At 46.1% G+C, this 19,506-nt stretch overlaps 1 protein-coding gene across 4 annotated transcripts in view; it reads right to left on the bottom strand.

Moving 5' to 3' along the window:
- Positions 1-19,506, bottom strand: part of STK33 (serine/threonine kinase 33) — a 1,296,925-nt gene that overhangs the window by 669,385 nt on the left and 608,034 nt on the right. The gene's annotated exons all lie outside the window — the stretch shown is intronic.

Here is a 19,506-nt window from a genome sequence, read left to right as displayed (position 1 = left end):
CTTACACATCCAATACTATTAGTTCCCCTTGTGAGGTGCTTTCCACATATGATAACATTGACCAGATAAATTGCCGGAAATAAATGTTTGTACATCCAAAGCCAGTCTAGATATACCCACACCTGCAAATTACACTCTAAAGGGTGACCCTATGGTTTTCAGAATATGCCAATGAAACCTAATTTTGAGGTATTTTCTTGCAGATGGTTAGATATCTTTATTAGAGGTTGGCTTCACTGAAATAAATAAGTACTGATGAGAAAGTTAGTCATACTCGCTTTCCATGGGGTTCTTCCCATTAAAGGCATTGGTAAAGAACAGCATAACTGGAGAGGATGGAGTTAAAGGATGCAATATAGGCCAGTATGTTAAATAACTAAACGACAAAAATCAGTGGTGTCACATGCACCAACCCAGAGATGCTTGAAAGCATTAACAGTGGGGACGTTACCTAGAGATCTACTGATTGTACATGCTCAGTAGTGGTAATTTGTGCAGCTGTTTCAATATGGATAGTGTAATATATAGGGTCTATTGAAAAGTTACTTACTTGTAATCCTGCGTCTCTGTTAAAAGAAACTGGGTTACTGCTTAAGGGGGGTGGGACCCTTCTCAAGCAGCAACCACAACTATCTCAGGGTGTAGTCGTAACCAGGCCCTAACTTAAACTGTGCTCAACTATTGGTTAGCTTGGCACACAGCAGTCAGGCTAACTCAGAGGCCGTCTGCAAAGTATTTGAGGAACACTCCAAACAGTAACACAGTGAAATAACACCACAAAAGGGTCTCACGGCGGTATAGACTATTTTTTTATATATAAAACAAGACCAATGTGACAAAAATCCAATCCAAACTGAAGATATCCAATTTGAAAATATTGTTGTAAAAATCTACCCAAAAAGCACAAAGCGCAAATTGTGGATATCTGGTTGTGCCTGACCAGGACAAAGTCACAAGTTCAGGTCGACTGTGATGGAGCAAGGGCCAGCTACAGGGACGGAGTTAGACCTACTGAACAAAGTACCTTCAATACTGGCTTGCAAATTGTTGCCAGGATCCACATCAAAGATGAGTTGTGCAGCCGAAGTGATGCATTGGTTCCAAGGTGCAGCGAGGCTGTGGTGCGTGGTCTGAGTTGTTGTTGAAGATCCAAATGATGAGGTCTTGCAATGCAAAGTCCGGTGTGAAGCTCCTGTCCGGCCTGCAAAAATTCTGCCATTTCCAAACCGGCATGGCACGGGGAGGCCCTCACGGACTGGTTCAATGTCCTTGGTGCAAGGTTGGCGACTTCTGCCAGAGAGGCGGTGAAGCCAAACTCTTCAAAGAAGACCTGTCCAGCAACTTATAAGCACTGCAGCCCACATGGCCCTCTAGCCCTGGGGCCTGGAGCAACAGTAAAGAGAGGACTGCAGCAGACTGCGAGGAGAGGCACAGTGGAGCCGTGCAATGAAGATCAGCAATGGAAGGCCATGGTTGTAGAAGGGGGTTCAAATGGGCTCCACCCGGTGAACAGTGCATGCCAGCAGTGGATAGGATAGACTAGGATACTATTTATAAAGCGCACTTATACCAAGTGGTGTCAAGGCGCTAAGCGAACAGGGAGGAGTAAGAACACAAATAAACAGCTAGGAGGCAGAGAGCCAGGTCTTCAAAGGTTTCCTGAAGATTGGAAGAGACTCCGCCTTGGAAATGGGAAGAGGCAAAGAGTTCCAGAGTTTAGCGGCTGCGACAGAGAATGAGAGGCCACCCCACTTGGACCTGCGAAATCTGTGAGGAAACTGTTTTTTATAGAAGAGGATCTCAAGGCCCTCCCTGGTGTAAACCACTGAAACATGGTTTTAAGATACGATGAGCCATTGTTATGCATTGCCTTGTACACCAAGTTCAGAACCTTGAGTGCAAGGCTAAGATTCTTTCCCTGGCTGACCGATACTTCGGTATGTTAAGTATCAGCCTTGCCGCAGCATTTTGTACCACCTGAAGCTTGTTCAGGGAGCTTGCTCTGATGTTAAGGTACAGAGCGTTGCAGTAGTCCAGCCGGGAGGTGACTAGTGCAATGATAGTGGGCAGGTGTAGCTCCAATGGGATATACAGCAATATTTTCCTCAAGATTTTAAGGATGTAAAAGCAGGTGCTTACTGTATGGATCACCGGGGCATCAAAAGACAGGCCCTCGTCGAAGAGGCCCCCCTGATTTTTAGCAGTTTTAACCGGAACAGGAAGGGGACCGCAATCTATGGGCCACCAGGCAGTAGACCAGATGGAAGTCTGTGGTCCAAAGACTAGTACCTCAGTTTTGTCTGCATTGATTTTTAATAAATTTCCCTTCATCCAGAATATAATGCAGGACATACATTAATTGAATATTTGAGCAACCGTTTGCAAATCATTAGATAGGGAAAAAATGATTTGTGTGTCATCCGCATAGCAGAGCACCTGGAACCCAAACGATCTCACCATTTTTGCCAAGGGGGTCACATAGAGATTAAAAAGAGTGGGGCTGAGCGAAGATCCCTTGCGGACTCCACAAGGAGGGCCAAAAGCCTTTGCTTTAAAGCCTCCACAACTGACAATGTGGGTTCTACCGGTCGTAACAGTGTGGAGAAGCTGTAGGGCCCTCCCAGTGACTCCTGCTTCCCGCAATCGCTGAGTCATGCGAGCTGGGGAGATGGTATTGAATGCCGCCAAGAGTGCAAGCAGAATCAGCCATCCTGGAGAAGGATCCAGTAGGTAGGCCTTGGAGTCTCAGAGACCCCTCTGAGAGAGTCCACTGCGTAAAGGAAGCCTCTCACAACGGGGTTGGGGGAATGATACCACTTCCCCTGGGATCACAGCTTACTGGACTTTGGACACAGCTATTACTCGTCTACCGGTTTGTGCCCCTGTCACTCTACCCCTCTTCGTTCATTCTGTGTGTCTCCCCCTCCCCCTCCTCTTTCCCTCCTTCATTCACTGTCTACTTCCCCTGCTCCTACCCCCTCTCCCCTGAATCTCTCCCCTTGCCTGCTGTTTCCCTTACTCATATTGTCCTTATTGCTTGTCTCGACCTAACATGTAACTATGTAGCTATGCTCTAATAACTGTGTAACCTTTGTAACAATGTAACCTGTAACTATGGTCTGATACTCATGTAAAGCGCTCTGATACCTCCGGGTCTAGCCAGCGCTATATAAAACCTTTCAAATACATAAATAAAATAAATAAAATCAACACCGCAGATCCGCCTTGGTCAACCTGCATGCGGATACAGTACTGTTTCGACTGTGGCCGTCCGCATGGTGAGTTGCTACAGCAGCAGTGAAGCCGCTGGTTGAGGATCAGAGCTGGGGAACAGACGCGACAGACAAAGGATCTGACCGGATTCCTCCTATTAGGCGGTGCTTGCCTGCAGAATGGGGCCGACGGCTGTAGGAAGGACATGGCTGAGCCCAGGCAGGCTGCTTACAAGGGGGAACAGAAGTGTGGCAGCAGGAGGCAGCATGGGCCTGAGGAGATTGATTGGTGAAGAGGAGCTTCTGTGATTGAGGGGAAGGTGTCCCCGCGGTTTTCTTCACCACAGTATGAAGAGACTGGGGCCTGGGCTGTTGATGTGAGGGACTGTGGTCGTCCCAGGGGCTTCTGAAAGACAGTGGCTGTGGGATGATCATGCCAGGCTGGTGAATAGAATGGAAGACGCAAAATCCTCCCTGACATCAATAAGGCCCACAATGGCGAGCATGCAAGAGCACCTAAAGACCCTAAAGGCAGAGGTGCAAGAGTTAAAGACAAAGGCAAAGGATGCGGAGGGGAGCTTTAGGAACAACGATTTTTGTTTTCATGGCTTCCCAGAGAAGTCAGAGGGTCCAACTATGGAGTTAACCGAGAAGGACTGGCTGACATCCACGGCTCTGGCCCATCGAATCCGAAAGTTCTTTTCCATCGAGCGCGCGCACAAAATCATTGGCCATTTGCCCCACCACCTCTCAGTATACTAAATCTCAGAGACAGGGACCTGCTGCTGCAGATGTTCCAGCAAAAAGGCTTCTGGCGGTACAGTGGGAACCTCAATACAGCATATCCGGACTGTACAGCAGAAGCTCAGAGGAAACACTTTTGGGGCTGTTAACACACAGCTCTGGAGTCTGGGGCGGTCATATGCATTGTTCTTCCCAGCACAACTTTGGATTTTGGATTCAGACGTGTCCCATTTCTTTCACATGTCTGCGGTCCAAGGAGGTCAAGGACCTGCCTGGAATCAAGGGGGACCGAGAGACATGCTGGACTAGAGCAGAAGTAAGTCTTGTTGCCGTCACCCCCATTTGCTATGCACTCGTCTATCAGCGGAGCAAGCGGTTAAGTTGCGGACGCAGAACGTGGTTGCGTTCTCCTTGTACTGCACAATTAGATAGGAGGTCCTGGCATCCGAGAAGGATCTAGATGGCTCATTGTCTTGACCTGGTGAGGCGTTTGGGACCCAGACTGCTCAGTGCAGTTCCCACACCGAAGTGCAGCTACTGGACAAGGGGCAATAGGTAACAACATTGACTTTTCTGGTCCCAAATAGACTTACCGCAAGGACACTGTTTGCACACTAGGACTAAACTTTGCTGTCTGACACATGCATGGGAGGTTGTGGCAAGATGGATGTTTGCGCTCAAGCCAAGGGAGAGAGAGGTGCTGTTATGTTGATGTTTCATGGTTGTGGTATGACATGGGGAAGCAACATTAGGGGAGATGGATAGCTCGGGAACGGGAAGGCACAATTACATGCACAATACTTGCCTGTTGATTTACACTCTTGGCAATGGATACGACCTATAATGTGTTGACGTGGAATATCAGGGGTACGGCAACGCCGGTGAGGCGGCATAGGTATATGCACATCTCAGGTGACAACACATACATATAACGCGTATACAAGAGTCACACCTTACAAAAGAGAAACTGGTGAAGGGGGGCAAGCGGTGAAGTGTTTGGGACTGGCTACTTCGCATAGCCACATGGGATTTTGATTTGAATAGCCCCAGGAGAGCCCTTTGTGCATACTAGAGTGGTGATTGACACAAAAAGGTGGTATGTGATGTTGGAAGGTGATTTAAATGGCAGGCCTCTGTCGGTGGTAGCAGTATAAGCCCAAAATGAACTTTAGGGAGAGTTTTTCGACATCCTGTCCCCAGCCTTGCTCAGAAATCCTCAAGCACCAGCGTTCTGGGAGGTTGATTTTAATTGCATTCACTGTACAGAGGCACATCACTCAGTATCTTCATTTCTGGGGACATAGGTTAATAGAGTGACGCAGCACTTTTGGCAATGGACTGCAGCGGTACAACTCCATGATGTGTGGAGGTTAGGACGCCCCTCAGTTCTTCAGAGTACAAGGGAGCTGAAGTCTGAGAGCGTTTGGGGGGTCCATCAGTTCACTGGGGCTAGTTTGTTACATTTATCCAATCTGTATAGGAAGTTGTGGCATCCTCTACGTCTACGGGAAGATGGCGAGCCATCCCCCGTAGAGAAGCAGCTTGCTCCAAACTATTTTTTTTCTTCCAGGCTCTTGTTTCAATCTCCCTTTTTGGTCCTAATATGTTATGGTGAGGTTAAGGGGATACTAGATCAAATAGCACAGTGGCATAGTCAGTCCAAGTCAAAGGTAACACCTTTGTATAATTTATTCGGGGATTGTTTGAGAATATCCCATCTAGTGTGTGTCCTGTCACATGCGTACTTCCTCTTTTAGTGGACACATTATAGTTCCCAGAGCTGAAAGAGTTAGATGGGGTGGTAAGAGTTTTGTCATAAGCACAGCAAAATTGTGTAACACACTACCTTTAGCACTTTGGAAAAAATAAAGCCTGCTTGACTTCAGGAAAAGTTTAAAAACTTAGCTATTTAACCACTACAGCATAAATCTGCTTCTGGACTCTTATATGTGCTGCAGTTTATAGAGTATTAGCGCCTAGATACTCCAGGGTATTAGTTGAGTATTACAAATTCTATTTTTATTTCATCTCAAGCAGTCCCGCCTCAGAAAAAAACCTATACACTCCAGAGGAAAAGAGGAAACAGAGAGGGTGGAGAAATTGGCATGCATCTTGCAGGTTCCTTTGTGTCAATATCTTAGCTAGGTGCGATGATCCCACTTGTCTTACCAATGGCCTGGATAATATAAAAAGCCAATCATGGTCCTAACAAATTCTGCAGTTAATGGAGGGAGAGCATAAACACTTTATCAAGGATAAAGTCGGCCCTGCAGGAGTCCAGCAAACACAACATATCTGCCCAATTTGTCATGTCATAAGGGAAATCAAAGTAAATGAAAAGGGACTGCACCTTGTGTATGTGTGAGAAACATGTAGTGTGCATGTGTGGTTACACTTGTTGAAACCCGTGCTCTACTAAAGTTGTGAATCCCACCCAACCACCCTGTACTTCTGAAACTGGAGGTATCTGTACTGGTATTAACTAGGGACACCTTGCAACTTGGCAATCAACATTGTTGTCTTAAACCAATAATGCCACAATCATCCCAAAACACAACCACTAAATAAATGAGTATGCTAAGAGAAGACTACCTCCAATGAGACTCAACCCGCATATAACTATCCTTTGATACATGTGAACATGCAGCAATTAGGTAACAAGGGTGGAGGCCCGAGAGCCACATCTCACTTATGCAGTGCTTTGATGTTTAGAATTGTTTCTGTCAGTCTGCAGAACAATTCCTGTGCCTATGTCTGTGGTTGTTTAAAGGCAATTGTCTCCAGGTATCAGGACTCCCTACCCTTTTCAGGCCTCCTGGTGGCGGTTGTGGGGTTGTTGGGGATTTCTAAGGGGGGTAGGCAACCTTCATCCTTGAAAGTCAAGATGTTCCTTCACCCAGTCCCAAGCACTTTTAGGTGTATCAAAAAAGAGAGCATTTATCTCCAAGGAAAAGTTTAAGGTGGACGTGGAAGAGAAGCATGTATATAATATGAATGGCCCTCACCTAATGTTTCACATCCATGGAGGAGTGACGTCATTGCTGAAATTTCAGTATGTAATCGGGGAATACCATTACTTATGCCAATCCACACATCACAGGCAAATGTACCCACAGTGCTGAATTTTTTAAAATACTAAGTGCAGGTGCTCACATTTTATGGAGGCCACAACCACCTCTCCGGCTCCGCCTACTTCCTCCACTGGCTCCACTCACCTCCACAAGCCTCAACACATCAGTTACCTCCTCACTTCTTGAGTTCTTCAAGAAGCTTAAGACCTGGCTCTTCATACCTACACAACTGCCACCTGGATATCCTCTTGGTTGATTAGTGCACTATATAAATCAATATAACATAACATAATATAACATATGGACAACAACTCAAAACTGAACTCAAGTTGGAGAATGTGTGTACGTTTTAAAATGCAGCTTTTGGAAAGGCCATTTGTGGACCTGAGGCAAGTTTGCAAACTAAAGAAAATGTGCTTGTACTGTGCTGTTCAAAAGAAAGGAAGTGTTGAAGGAAGGAAGGAATACATTAAAGAAGGCAGAAACAAATGAAGGCAGGAAGGGGAGTACTGGAGTGAGGAAATTGTTATGGATTAAAAAAGGAGAAACTAAGAAAAGAATGTGTAAGGAAGAATTGAAGGGATGGAGGGAGAAAGGAAGTGAACAATGTGCGATGGAAGGAGGAAGAAAATCAGAAGGAAGGTTTGAGGATATGAAATGAAGAAATTAAAGAAGGGATTAAGGAATGAGCAGGAAAAAAGAAAGTAAGGAACAAATGAAGGAAGAAGGAAATAATGCACCAAGGGAGGAATAATGGTGAAAGAATGAGGATGTAAGAACGCAAGAATGGAAAGAAGAATGGAGGCATGGCTGGAGGTGCTGAGGATGAGAAAAAGGAAAGGAAAAAGATGGTACGAAGTTAAGAAAGGAGGTCAAGGGAATGGATATTGGTATGAAAGGTACTGGGTCAAAGAGGGACAGAGGGAATAATGACAATATATATATTGCAAAGACTTTGATAAACAAAATACTAAAATACATTTCTGTGTCCATACCACACTATGTATGTTGTAAAGCACATATTCACCAGAGAGGGTCTTGACACCACATTAAAAATGTTGGTATCTAACTCAATGGCACTAATCTTAGCGACCTCAGAAAGATGAAAGACTGGGAGGCCACACCGAGATTTAGATTTATGACCCTGAGCTCAAAATAGAGTTACAAAGACCCATCATGAGCACACATGGTAAGAACTTTAACACCTGTCTTTTAAACGTGCTGCTCTCCGACCCTCCTTTATCCGGCGTAGCTCTTTGACCCCATACCTGACCTGTGCTGGTCTCCCACCCCTTAGAAACCTTCAGTGGCCTCGCCCCTCCACTGTCTTTGGCCGGACATTGTCCTCTATCTCCCTTTATACACTGTGCTGCTCTCTCACCCCTCTGGACAATGCAGTATTCTCTCCCTTCCACCACCCTAGACCTGGCAGTGTTCTATTTCCCCTTTAGACCATGTGCTAATCTTTGAAGCATGCTAGTGTCTGCCCTCTGAGCTCTCTTGGCACCCTGCAGCTCTCTGCCTCTCTCTACTCCTCACTGCCATCTTTACTTCTCTCTGCCGCTCTCTGCTCTTCTCTACCACTCTCTGCCCTCTCTGCTCCTCTCCTGTGCTGCATGTTTGAGCCTGAGCTGCTTCACCTTTCATCTCCTTTGGAGCCTGCACAGGTCCGTCATCCCGACACCCTGAACTGCTCCCGAGTGGACCCCACTCCAGACCCCAGTCCACACACTGAATGTGGCATTGAAGAACAAGTTACTTACCTTCGGTAATGCTTTTTCTGGTGGATACAGTATCCGCCTGTGGATTCCTCACCTTGTGAATATCCCACTGCGTCAGCAACGTTCGGAAAATTCTTTTGCAGCATGCCTGCGTGGACGACGTCATAGAAGCACGGCATCGCACGCGACTCAGACTGACGTCACTGATTAGGCCTACGTCGGCGTGATGACATCAGTTCCACCCTTTTTTCCATGCCTTCGAGGCACCCGGACGGACCAATGACAATAGATATATACATACACAATGTACATAGCACAAAATATTCAAGATAACACACACAGTGTGAAGTTAAAGCACGAGAACACAATATATAAAAACAAATATATATATATATATACACACATGCAACATCACCACAATCTTAGGTATAGAAGAGTGGATAACGGGGAGGCGGGTGGGCATGTGAGGAATCCACAGGCAGATACTGTATCCACCAGAAAAAGAATTACCAAAGGAAAGTAACTTGTTCTTCTGATGGATACATAAGCCAGTGGATTCCTCACCTTGTGAATAGAGTCCCACAGCAGTCCCCGCTCCCGGAGGAGGGTGTTCACTCTTTTATACCAGAAAATCCGGGAGGACAGAACATGCAAAGTGGCCATCCCTCCTCACTTCGGTATCTAAGCAGTAATGCTTCACGAAAGTGTGGAGGGAAGCCCAAGTTGCCGCTCTACAAATATCCTCTACAGGTACACCCCTAGACAAAGCAGATGTAAAAGACTTTGCTCTAGCAGAGTGAGCTCTTATACCCTCTGGAGGTTTCTTACCAACCAAGGCATAGCAGATCTTGATGCAGAGTATGATCCATCTTGAGAGAGTGCGCTTGTGCACAGCTCTTCCTTTTCTGCAGCCAGCAAATCCAATAAAAAGCTGGTCACCCACTCAAAAGTCTTTTGTTTTATCAAGATAAAAGCTCACCGCCCTCTTCGGGTCCAGGCGGTGAAGTCGCTCCTCCTCCTTGGAAGGGTGAGGGGGAGGATAAAAGGTAGGGAGGGTAATGGATTCTCCTAGATGGAAAGGAGTTACCACCTTAGGCAGAAAAGCAGCCCTGGTCCTAAGAACCATTCGTTCAGCATGAATGGGAGCTTTGAACTAAGAGCTTGAAGCTCACTTACCATCCTTGCCAAGGTAATTGCAACCAGGGAGTCTTAAAAGATAAAAGTCTCATGGGACACTTGTGCAAAGGTTCGAAAGGAGAACCCATCAGAAATGTAAGCACAAGATTCAAGTCCCATTGAGGCACAATAAAGGGAGTAAGAGGACATTTATTTGTAAGGCCCTTTAAAAACCTTTTACCACAGGAGATATAAACAAAGATGGCTGATCCAGCAGGCAGAGAAAAGCAGACAAAACCGAAAGATAACCCTTAATCGTAGCCACAGCAAACACTTGCCGAGCCAGGAAAAGAGCAAATTGAAGTATGTCAGATAAACGAGCCCTCAAAGGGTCAATGGACTTCTCACCACACCAAGACACAAATTTAGACCATCTGTATGAATAGATTGACTTGGTGGAGTCACGCCTGGCCGATAAAATGACATCCACCACATCATGTGGGAGTGTGTGTGTGTGTGTGTGTGTATATATATATCAATATATATATGTGTATATATATATATATATATATATATAAATCAATATATATATTATATATATATATATCTCTATCTATATCTATCTATCTATCTATCTATCTATCTATCTATATATATATATATATATATATATTCACTGAAAAACCATAGGTTTCACATCAGTTATAGTTAGGAATTAGCATTTAAAAAACCTATGAAATTCACTGAAAAAAAAATAGGTTTCACAACAGTTACAGTTAGGAATTAGCATTTAAAAAACCTATTGAATTCACTGAAAAAACCATAGGTTTCACACCAGTTATAGTTAGCTGGAAATTTTACTGACTTAAAACCATTGAAATTCCCACGTTATAGTTAGATGGACTCACTATAACTTGCGCGCCTGCAATGCACTGCTGATGACGTCACATATTACATCACTCATGACATGGTCAGTGACATCACTCATGACATCACTGATGACACCATCCTAACTATAACGTGGGAATTTCAATGGTTTTATATCAGTAAAATTTTCAGCTAACTATAACTGGTGTGAAACCTATGGTTTTTTCAGTGAATTTAATAGGTTTTTTTAAATGCTAATTCCTAACTATAACTGTTGTGAAACCTATGGGTTTTTCAGTGAATTTCATAGGTTTTTTTAAATGATATTTCCTAACTATACATAGGGCCTTAAACCTATGTTTTTTTCAGTGAATTTCAAAGTTTTTTAATCGCAAAGTTCTATTGCTATCAAATATAATATTTTTTATAATGAATCCTACATTGTATATTTATGTAATACTTTTTTTTTATATGTATATTCTTCATTTTTTTGTTTTTTTCCTAGGGGCGCTCCCGGTGCGCGTACCGGTGAACGCGCCGGTCAGCGCAGTCTTGCGGCACGCCCCGGTGCGCGTACTGGTGAGCGTCCCGTTAGCGCTATTGCCGCGAACGAAAACATCATTGTGACGTATCGCGTAGCCACGTCCGCGTGATACGCACGGCGTAAGCGCACCCGGAAGCACCCACGCGCATACGAACACGCTACGTAAGCGCACCGGTCACGTAGCGTAAGAGTGTCAGGTCATGTGACCTGAAAAGAACACTTTTAATTGGTTCAGAACAGTTTTGTTTTCCAAATGATGAAAGCCCCCACCTATTTTCCCAATTCTCACTTTGTACTTGGAGTGAGGAAGACCTGTTTGTACCTATTTGTACTGAAAAATGGCTACAGTAGCAGCAGCAGCAGGAGCATCTCAACCACCACCACCACCACCACAAGGACCACCACAACACCACAGTGGTGGAGATGAAGAAGAGGAGGAGGAAGAGAAGAGGTTGTTCCTGCCTGAAGATACTACCCCATATAAGCCAAAGGAGCACATTATCTGGGAGTTTTTTTCAATCCCAAAGGACCTCAAGAAAGTAAATGCGCCAAAGGTTACTTGTTTAATCTGTGGCACTGTACTTTCCAGGGGGAACCCTAACAAAAAGTACTCTTTTGGCAATAACACCATGATTCGCCACATGCAACGCCGGCACCCTAACAACAATGCTGCGGCAGAGGTCAGAGAACTGACCAGAAACCCTCCCCAATCTTCTCCCAGCACCTCCCAAAGTAAACAACCCACTCCATCGGGTCCAGAGACAAGGGAGATGGTCCCAAACATTCAACCCAAGTTTGGCGAATTCAAAATTGTTTGTATATTTTGTGGAAAAACAATTACCTATGGTAAGCAAAGCATTAAACTCATCAACCGTGCTGGTGACAACCACAAGTTTTTCCTGATTTTTTTTGGTCCAGTTGAGCCGTTTACAATTCCCTGTTTTTTGTTTGTCCCCATAAAAATAACAAAAAATATATAAAATTGTTCATAAAAGCCAAAAAAAGTAAAAAATGTTCCAAAAAACAATAAAAAAATATAAAACAAAAAGAATAAAAAAAACAGTTCTTTTTAGAACTACCTCCAATTTATAAAAAAATGCTACATTTTTAAAAAACTCTGTCATTCTTTTTTCCCCATGGTACGTTCTCCGGTGCGCATACCGGGCGCTCCCTCCGCGCAATCATTTCCCCCTTTGTTTTTGCCACCTCTTGTGTCTCGATCCTACCGAGACACAAGATGGCGGCCGCTCCGGACTGTTTGGAATGTTGACAGACACCCGAGAGCCAATCAGCTTTCCGCTCGCGAACTCGGGTAGCGCGCTGGTGCGCACCCCGGTGCACGTACCGGGGCGCGCTTATAGATATATATATTTTTTTTAACCAAAATTACTCAAAATCCACTGGAGCACATATATTGAGACATAGCAAAGGCACATCGGGCTACCAGTTCCTACAATTTGTAAGTTTGGTGGAAATCCATTCAGCCGTTCGGGCTAAAAGTGAGTCCAACCGCCCTATGGAAATTAACATGGGGAAAACACGTTTTGGGACCCCTCTTTTATCTCGGCCCCTGCTTGACGAATCCTTCCCAGGGAAGGAGCGGAGCGCAGCGAGGCAAATGGCAGGAAAATTTCAGGCAGATTCCTCAACCGGCGCCAAAGTTATTCCCAATAGAATGTTGGGGATTTCCTATGAAAAACAATCCTAACTATAACTACCTACTGGCGACCTCCAGTAGGAGATATATATATATATATATATATATATATATATATATATCTTCCTTGTAGTCGCCAGTAGGTAGTTATAGTTACAACCTAGTTTCCATAGAAAAAACCTTTTTTAATTGGCTAATAACTTTGACGTCGTTTGACAAATCTTTGCGAAATTATCCCCCAAAAAAGTCTATCTAGGTCAGCTCCTATCCTGAAAGATTGGGGGTGATTCGTAAGGTGGGGGCTGAGAAAAAAGGGGGGTCCCAAAACGCATTTTCCCCATGTTAATTTCCATAGGAAATTTTGCGACGAGCTACGGCCCGAACTGCTGAACGGGCCTTTTTTTTTTATTGTGTAAATCCTTTCAAAAATAAGTGTCAAAAAATCAATTCCCCATAGAAAACTGAGCTAGGCTACAGCCGAAACTACTGAACTGAAGCACCCCAAATTTGGCAAAAAGGTAGTGCTTAGATCAGAAAGCGACCTTTTTTTCAAATGGTGTAAATCCGTTCAGGATTTACTGAGAAATTAGAAAAATAATAGTTTCAATATCTGGCCGGAGGTTAAGTCGCGAGCACAAGCTTCACTATGATTGCCTGCCAACACTACAAATCAGGAAGTGTTGGCAGCCATCTTGTGAATCGGTAGAAGCAAGTCACCAGAAAACAGATAACGAAATGTATATAACAAGAGAAGGGGGCAGGGTAGAAACACGCTGATCCCCTTGGCGTGCTCAGGGGGTCCCTGAAGGACCCCCAGGGCCAAAAAAAGCATTTTTTTAAAACAAAATTCTAGCGCAATTCGCGCTGGGGTCGCGGGTTTCTGCGTTTTATTTTAATGAGGCCCCTGGGTGGGCTAGGTTCCAGGGGCATTTCTTAAAAAAGAATAGCGGGGCTCGTTGGGGCTGCAAGGGCCCCCTTCGGTCCCCGGGGCTTCACTCATGTTGGGAGGGGGGGTTGTACGGCCCCCCTCCTGAAGCTCTCCATGTGCTTATAACTTTGGCGTCGTTTGACGAATCTTTACGAACTTTTTCAAAAAGTTTCTCTTTTTTTGATCAGCTCCTATCTTGAAAGTTTGGGGGCGATTGGTCAAGGGGGGCTGAGAAAAAAGGGGGGTCCCAAAACGTGTTTTCTTAATTTATTTTTCCTTGGAAACTTTAGACAAGGCTACAGGTCAAACTGCTGAATGGAATTACACCAAATTTGGCAGGGAGAAAGGTCTTGGCCCAGAAAGAGTGCTTTCTTGCATCGAGTGAAAATATAAAAGAAAGGTCGGGGGGGCAAATTAATACACCTGTGTTCTGTCTGTGCGAGATAACCCTTTCACGCTCCCTCTGCCCAACATCACCTCTTTGCAGCTATGCCTTTAGAAGCCCATCCGTTGGCTCGCAGCTCTATACCTTTGCGAGCTAGTACGGTGCTGTGCCTCTACCTCTGCAAGCTACTATGCTGCTGTTCCTTTGGGAGCGGACAGCCCGTAGTTCTTCCTCTGCGAGTTGAGTCCACGGGCCGCAGTTGTCTCTCTGTGAGCCTGAGTGTGAACTGTTGATAAGTTACACTATATGAGCATTGAAAAGCCATTTTGAGATTCAGTCCGTCGGCTGGCATCTGTCCGAGGCATCTCTGAAAACATACCAGAGCTCTGTCTGTGCAAGATACCCCTTTCATGCTGCATCTCCCAACATCAGCAGGTAACACACCCTCTTCCCACATCACCAGCATACCTCTAATAACTTTCTTGGGCCCGTAAGTCTCCCTCTGCGAACCACTTGTCGGCTCGGAGCTCTTCGGGTGCGACTTCTCAGGCCCATAGTTGTCTCTGTGAAGCCAAGTCTAGAAATATACTGCAGGTCTCTTTCTGCAAGATACCCCTTCACGCTCCCTCTCCCCACATCACTGTTCCGCAGCTATCCCTTTGGAAGCCGACGGCCCGCACCTTTCCCTATACCAGGTGGCCCGCAGGTGTTCCTCTGCGAGCTGGCCCGCAGCTCTCCCTCAGCGAACTGACGCGCCGCGGTTCTCCCTCTATGAGCCAGCCAGTCGGCCCATAGCTCTTAATCTATGAGCCAGCCGGCTCGTAAGTCTCTAAAAACAGATGCAATGGAGGCAACGATCATGCAGGTTGGACACCCAACACTGCTCCGACTGCCCCCAGCAGCAGCTCCTTGTCTGCCAACACCCTCACCCCTCACCCCTACAAACAAATGCGACAGCCACATTAGGGAATCAGGAAAGTAAAAAAATGGGTAATGTCGTACACTTATTAATAAGAAGATGCTTGTGAGGTTGGACAAATAAGAATCGTAGTCATGTATGGATTTACATACAATACATTTTATTAAAACAAAACAAAAACAAATACAACTGTATACAGTCATGTTGTGCCATCACTGGACCATTTGTGAATCACAGCCTGCAAGGCAAAAAGAAAGATAAGATGATGCGTCATCGTCCAGCAAAGGAGGGAGAGGAAGAGAGAGAGAGAGAGAAAGAAAGAGTGAGAGAGAGAGCAATACAGAGAAAGAGTGAGATACAATAGAGAAAGAGAGAAGCAGTGTGAGAGACCGAGAGAGAGAGGAAGAGAGAGAGAGAGAGAGAGAAAGTGAGAGAGGAAGAGAGAGAGAAATGGTAAGGGATGGAAAGGGAGAAACAGTGTGATAGAAAGACAAAGAGAGAGAGATAGAAAGAGTGAGAGAGAAGAAAAGAAAGAGAGAAAGAGAGGAAGAGAGAAAGAAGAGAAAGAGAGGATGTTACACCTGGCACCTTGGCGTGAGTCTCCCTACCACTTTTTGCTGTTGTGCTTCAGATGTTTTGCTGGTGTTAGCTGCTCAGGGCACTGCGCCACGGCCTGCAGCGCTGGTTGCGCCACCCACAGAAGCAGCCTTTTAAAATGTGTCTAAGGTCTGCCATTGCAGAACCTGCGTGCAGTCTGGTACTGTCATGCTGGCTAGGCAAGTGCACACACTTGCCAGCCTCTAAACCTTCCCTTTATTTAATATGAGTCACCCCTATGGTAGGCCCTAGAGCAGGGTGCATTGTAAGCATGAGGTAGGACAAGCCCTGATTTGTGTGGCATGTCCTAATAGTGAATTACAGCCATTTTCGTTTTTCACTATTGTAAGGCTACCTGCTCTCCACAGGCCACAATGGGCTGCTGGAATTATTACACTATATAATCCCAACAGACTCAGGGAGCATGGAGGAAAGTCAAGTTTAGTATGCCTGAACTCAGAATAATAAAATACTTCTTTTAGTAAAGTGTATTTTAATATCCTGTGTTTGCAAATGTTATTTTTAGAAAGTTAGCATTTGCTTGCCTAACCATTTCAGCCCGCCTCTGCTCTTTTGTGTATCTGCTGTCTGGGTTCTGTGAGTGACAGGGCTGGGGATGACAGGTGGTGAATTGAGGGATTTCCCCCAGGATGGGTGGGGAGAGTGCCCCTGGACTCTGAATAGGGCTGTGCTCTGCCACCACAATGCTGGCTCCGCCCCTGGGGAGCGACTGATGACTCTGCCCTGCACCTGGTCCAGGAAGAGGGAAGACTGTCAACCGAGTGCTCCTGACTGTGCTTGTCATCACAATGCTGGCTCCACCTCATGCGGAGCGTCTGATGTGCCTGCCCTGCTCCCTGAAAGGAGAGACCCGAGTTTACCAAACAAAGTGCTCCAGAGCTGAAATGAACTAAGCAGAGGCCCCGCTGGCCGGCCAAGAAAAAAGAAACTGTTCCCCTGTCACCCCACCTGCTATTTGGAGCGCGTTGTGTGCCCCTTCGCCACTCCAGCCGGAATTCTGCTGGAGCGCGATCTACGCCCCAGACAGCCACCCGTACGTTGCCACATACCCGGCTGCCCCGCTTCGCCCCCCAGCTCTTGGATCAGGCCCGCCGCCCCCTAAAGCGACCCCCAGTACGGTCCGTACTGGAAGCCCCGGGCTGCGCCTGCCTATCTTTAGCCACCCGCCATTGAAGATCTGAAGGTACGCTTGCACCAACGGCGCGTACTAGAGTATTACGACTCGTCCCCGCCTGATGCGCCGCCTGGACTGGAGCGCCGTCCCTGCACCATCAACTTAAGGTACTGTGACTAGACTCTGTAGGATTTCGCTACAGACTCGGGGTCCGCAACGTTGTTTTCCCCGGTAGCACTGTTCGTTTAGACCTTCTCCGCACCATACACATCATACGCGAGGCGTGTGGCAGTTGAGACTCTTTGGGTGTACGCTGACCAAGTACGCCTTGCAGCAACAACGCGCACCCCATTGTAGCCCTCTAGCGGTGTACGCTTCGCACTGGGACGAATGTGTCTGCGAGGTGCGTGAGAGTTGGCAAGACTACTCCCTCATCCCCGCTAGCAGCGTACAGGAGCACTACAAAGCGCCCAGCAGTCAGAGGCACTGCTGAAACAAAACAGAGTATTGATCCTACAGTTTATGGAAGCAATTTAAACCACTTTAAGAACTTTAAATGAACACTTGCCACTTTTACATTCTGTGGCCTCATTATTAACATGTTATATTGGTCTTGTGATAAGTCACTGCCTCATATTTATATTTTTAAATAAAGTTGCGTATTTTTGATACAAATACAACGCCTTGTGTCCATTTGTGGGGGGTCAGTATTATTTACTGTATGTGGTCATAAATGCTTAACTGGCTTAGCGCCCTGAATATTAGCCTTGACTGCTCGCGCCACGCAACCTAAAGGGTGAGCAGGGGTTATTCTGAAGGGGTAGTTCCCTTGCCCTGACTAGAGAAGAGGGTCCCTGTTTGTCACAAGTGCATACCTGTGCCAACCAGAGACCCCCAATTCTAACAGAGGAAGAGAGAAAGAGTGAGAGAGAGAGGAAGACAGAGAAAGAGAGAAGGAGAGAGAGAAAGAGAGAAAGAGTGAGATACAAGGAAGAGATAAAGACAGAAACAGTGTGAGAGAGAGGAAGAGAGAGAGAAAGAGTGCGAGAGAGAAAGAGTGAGAGAGAGAAAGAGTGAGAGAGTAGAAGAGAGAGAAAGAGTGAGATATAAAAAGACAGAAAGAGTGAAATACAAGGAAGAGAGAAAGGGAGAAACAGTGTGAGAGAGAGGAAGAGAGAGAGAGAGAGAGAGAGAGAGAGAGAGAGAGAGGAAGAGACAGGGAAACAGAAAGTGTGAGAAGAGAAAGGAAGATATGGAGAGGGAGTGTTGATATTGGAGAAAATCTATGCAGCTCACCTTTCTGCCACCGGTGTGTCTCCAAACACGTGCCAGGACATACTGCACCCTCAAGTTTCAGTACACTATCCACTCCCACCGCCCAGAGGTAACTTTCCGGTGCTGCGGAAAGAAGCCTCTCTGCTCACCTTCCGCCACCGGCATGTGTGTAAGATGGTCCACCACGTGCTGAAGCAACCTTCTCAGGCATTGCATACATGCAGCAAAGCAGAGCGCACAATTCAGAGTGTGTGTTGATTGTCAGCATGGCCATGCATCATCGCAGGTTCCACACGCGTTCATCTCTGGTGGCACTGAGTGGCGGGAGTTTCGTGTTGGGGGGGCGGGGGGACGTCAATTCATGAATCACAGCATGTTAGATAAAAAGCAAGATAATGCATCATGCGTCCATCAAAGGAGAGAGGAAGAGAGAGAGAGAGAGAGAGAGAGAGAGAAATAAAGAATGAGAGGAAGACATAGAGAAAAAGAAAGAAAGTGAGAGGAAGACAGAGAGAAAGAGAGAAACAGTGATACTAAGAAGAGAGAGAAAAAGAAAAAAGAGTAGAAGACAGAGAAAAAGAGTGAGAGAGACGAAGAGAGAGCCAAACAGTGAGAGAGAAGAAGACAGATAGAAAGAGAGAAATAGTGAGAGGAAGAGAGAGAAAAAAGAAAGTGAGAGAGAGAAAGAGAAAGATAGAAACAGTGTGAGAGGAAGAGAGAGAGAGTGTGAGGGAGAGAGAGAAAGAGATGAGGAGGGACAGTGAGTGCCCACACTGTGGACAAAACCCTCACAGCTCACCTTTACGCCACCGCTCTGTCTCCAACCACGTACCGGGACCTAATGGAGCCCACAAGCTACTACATCTGAAACATAGTACAGAATTAGTAATGGCAGAGTATATTCGACTGTGCACGCCTAAATCGCTGTGCCGCCTTTGTTTATCCAGGCTGCTGCACTCAATCCACTCCCAACGCCCAGAGGTATCTGCCCGCTGCTGCGCACCCAGGCCTCACTGCTCACCTTTTCGCAGACAGGGGACCCTCCACATCATGCTTGATTTTGTCATGGCAGAGGACATACTAGTGCACCCATCATCATCGCAGGTTGCACACCAGCTCAGTCCTTGCGGTGCCACTAACTCAGTGACCAGTGAGGCCACGCATGTGTCAGTAAGCCCCCCTGTTCCATAGCTGAGGCCTACACTGCGGACCAGCAGGGCACACAAAACATGAGGTGTCCGGATCACCGGGACGGGGCATCACTGCAGGCTGCACATATGTGCATCCGATGGGAGCAACTCTAAAATGGCGTAGAGCACGTGCGCCCGGTCATTT

Source organism: Lissotriton vulgaris, chromosome 2_1 (assembly GCF_964263255.1).
Source record: "Lissotriton vulgaris chromosome 2_1, aLisVul1.2, whole genome shotgun sequence".
NCBI lineage: Eukaryota > Metazoa > Chordata > Amphibia > Caudata > Salamandridae > Lissotriton > Lissotriton vulgaris.
Note: the sequence above shows the minus strand (reverse complement) of the source record. Positions and strands in the feature narration are given on the sequence as shown.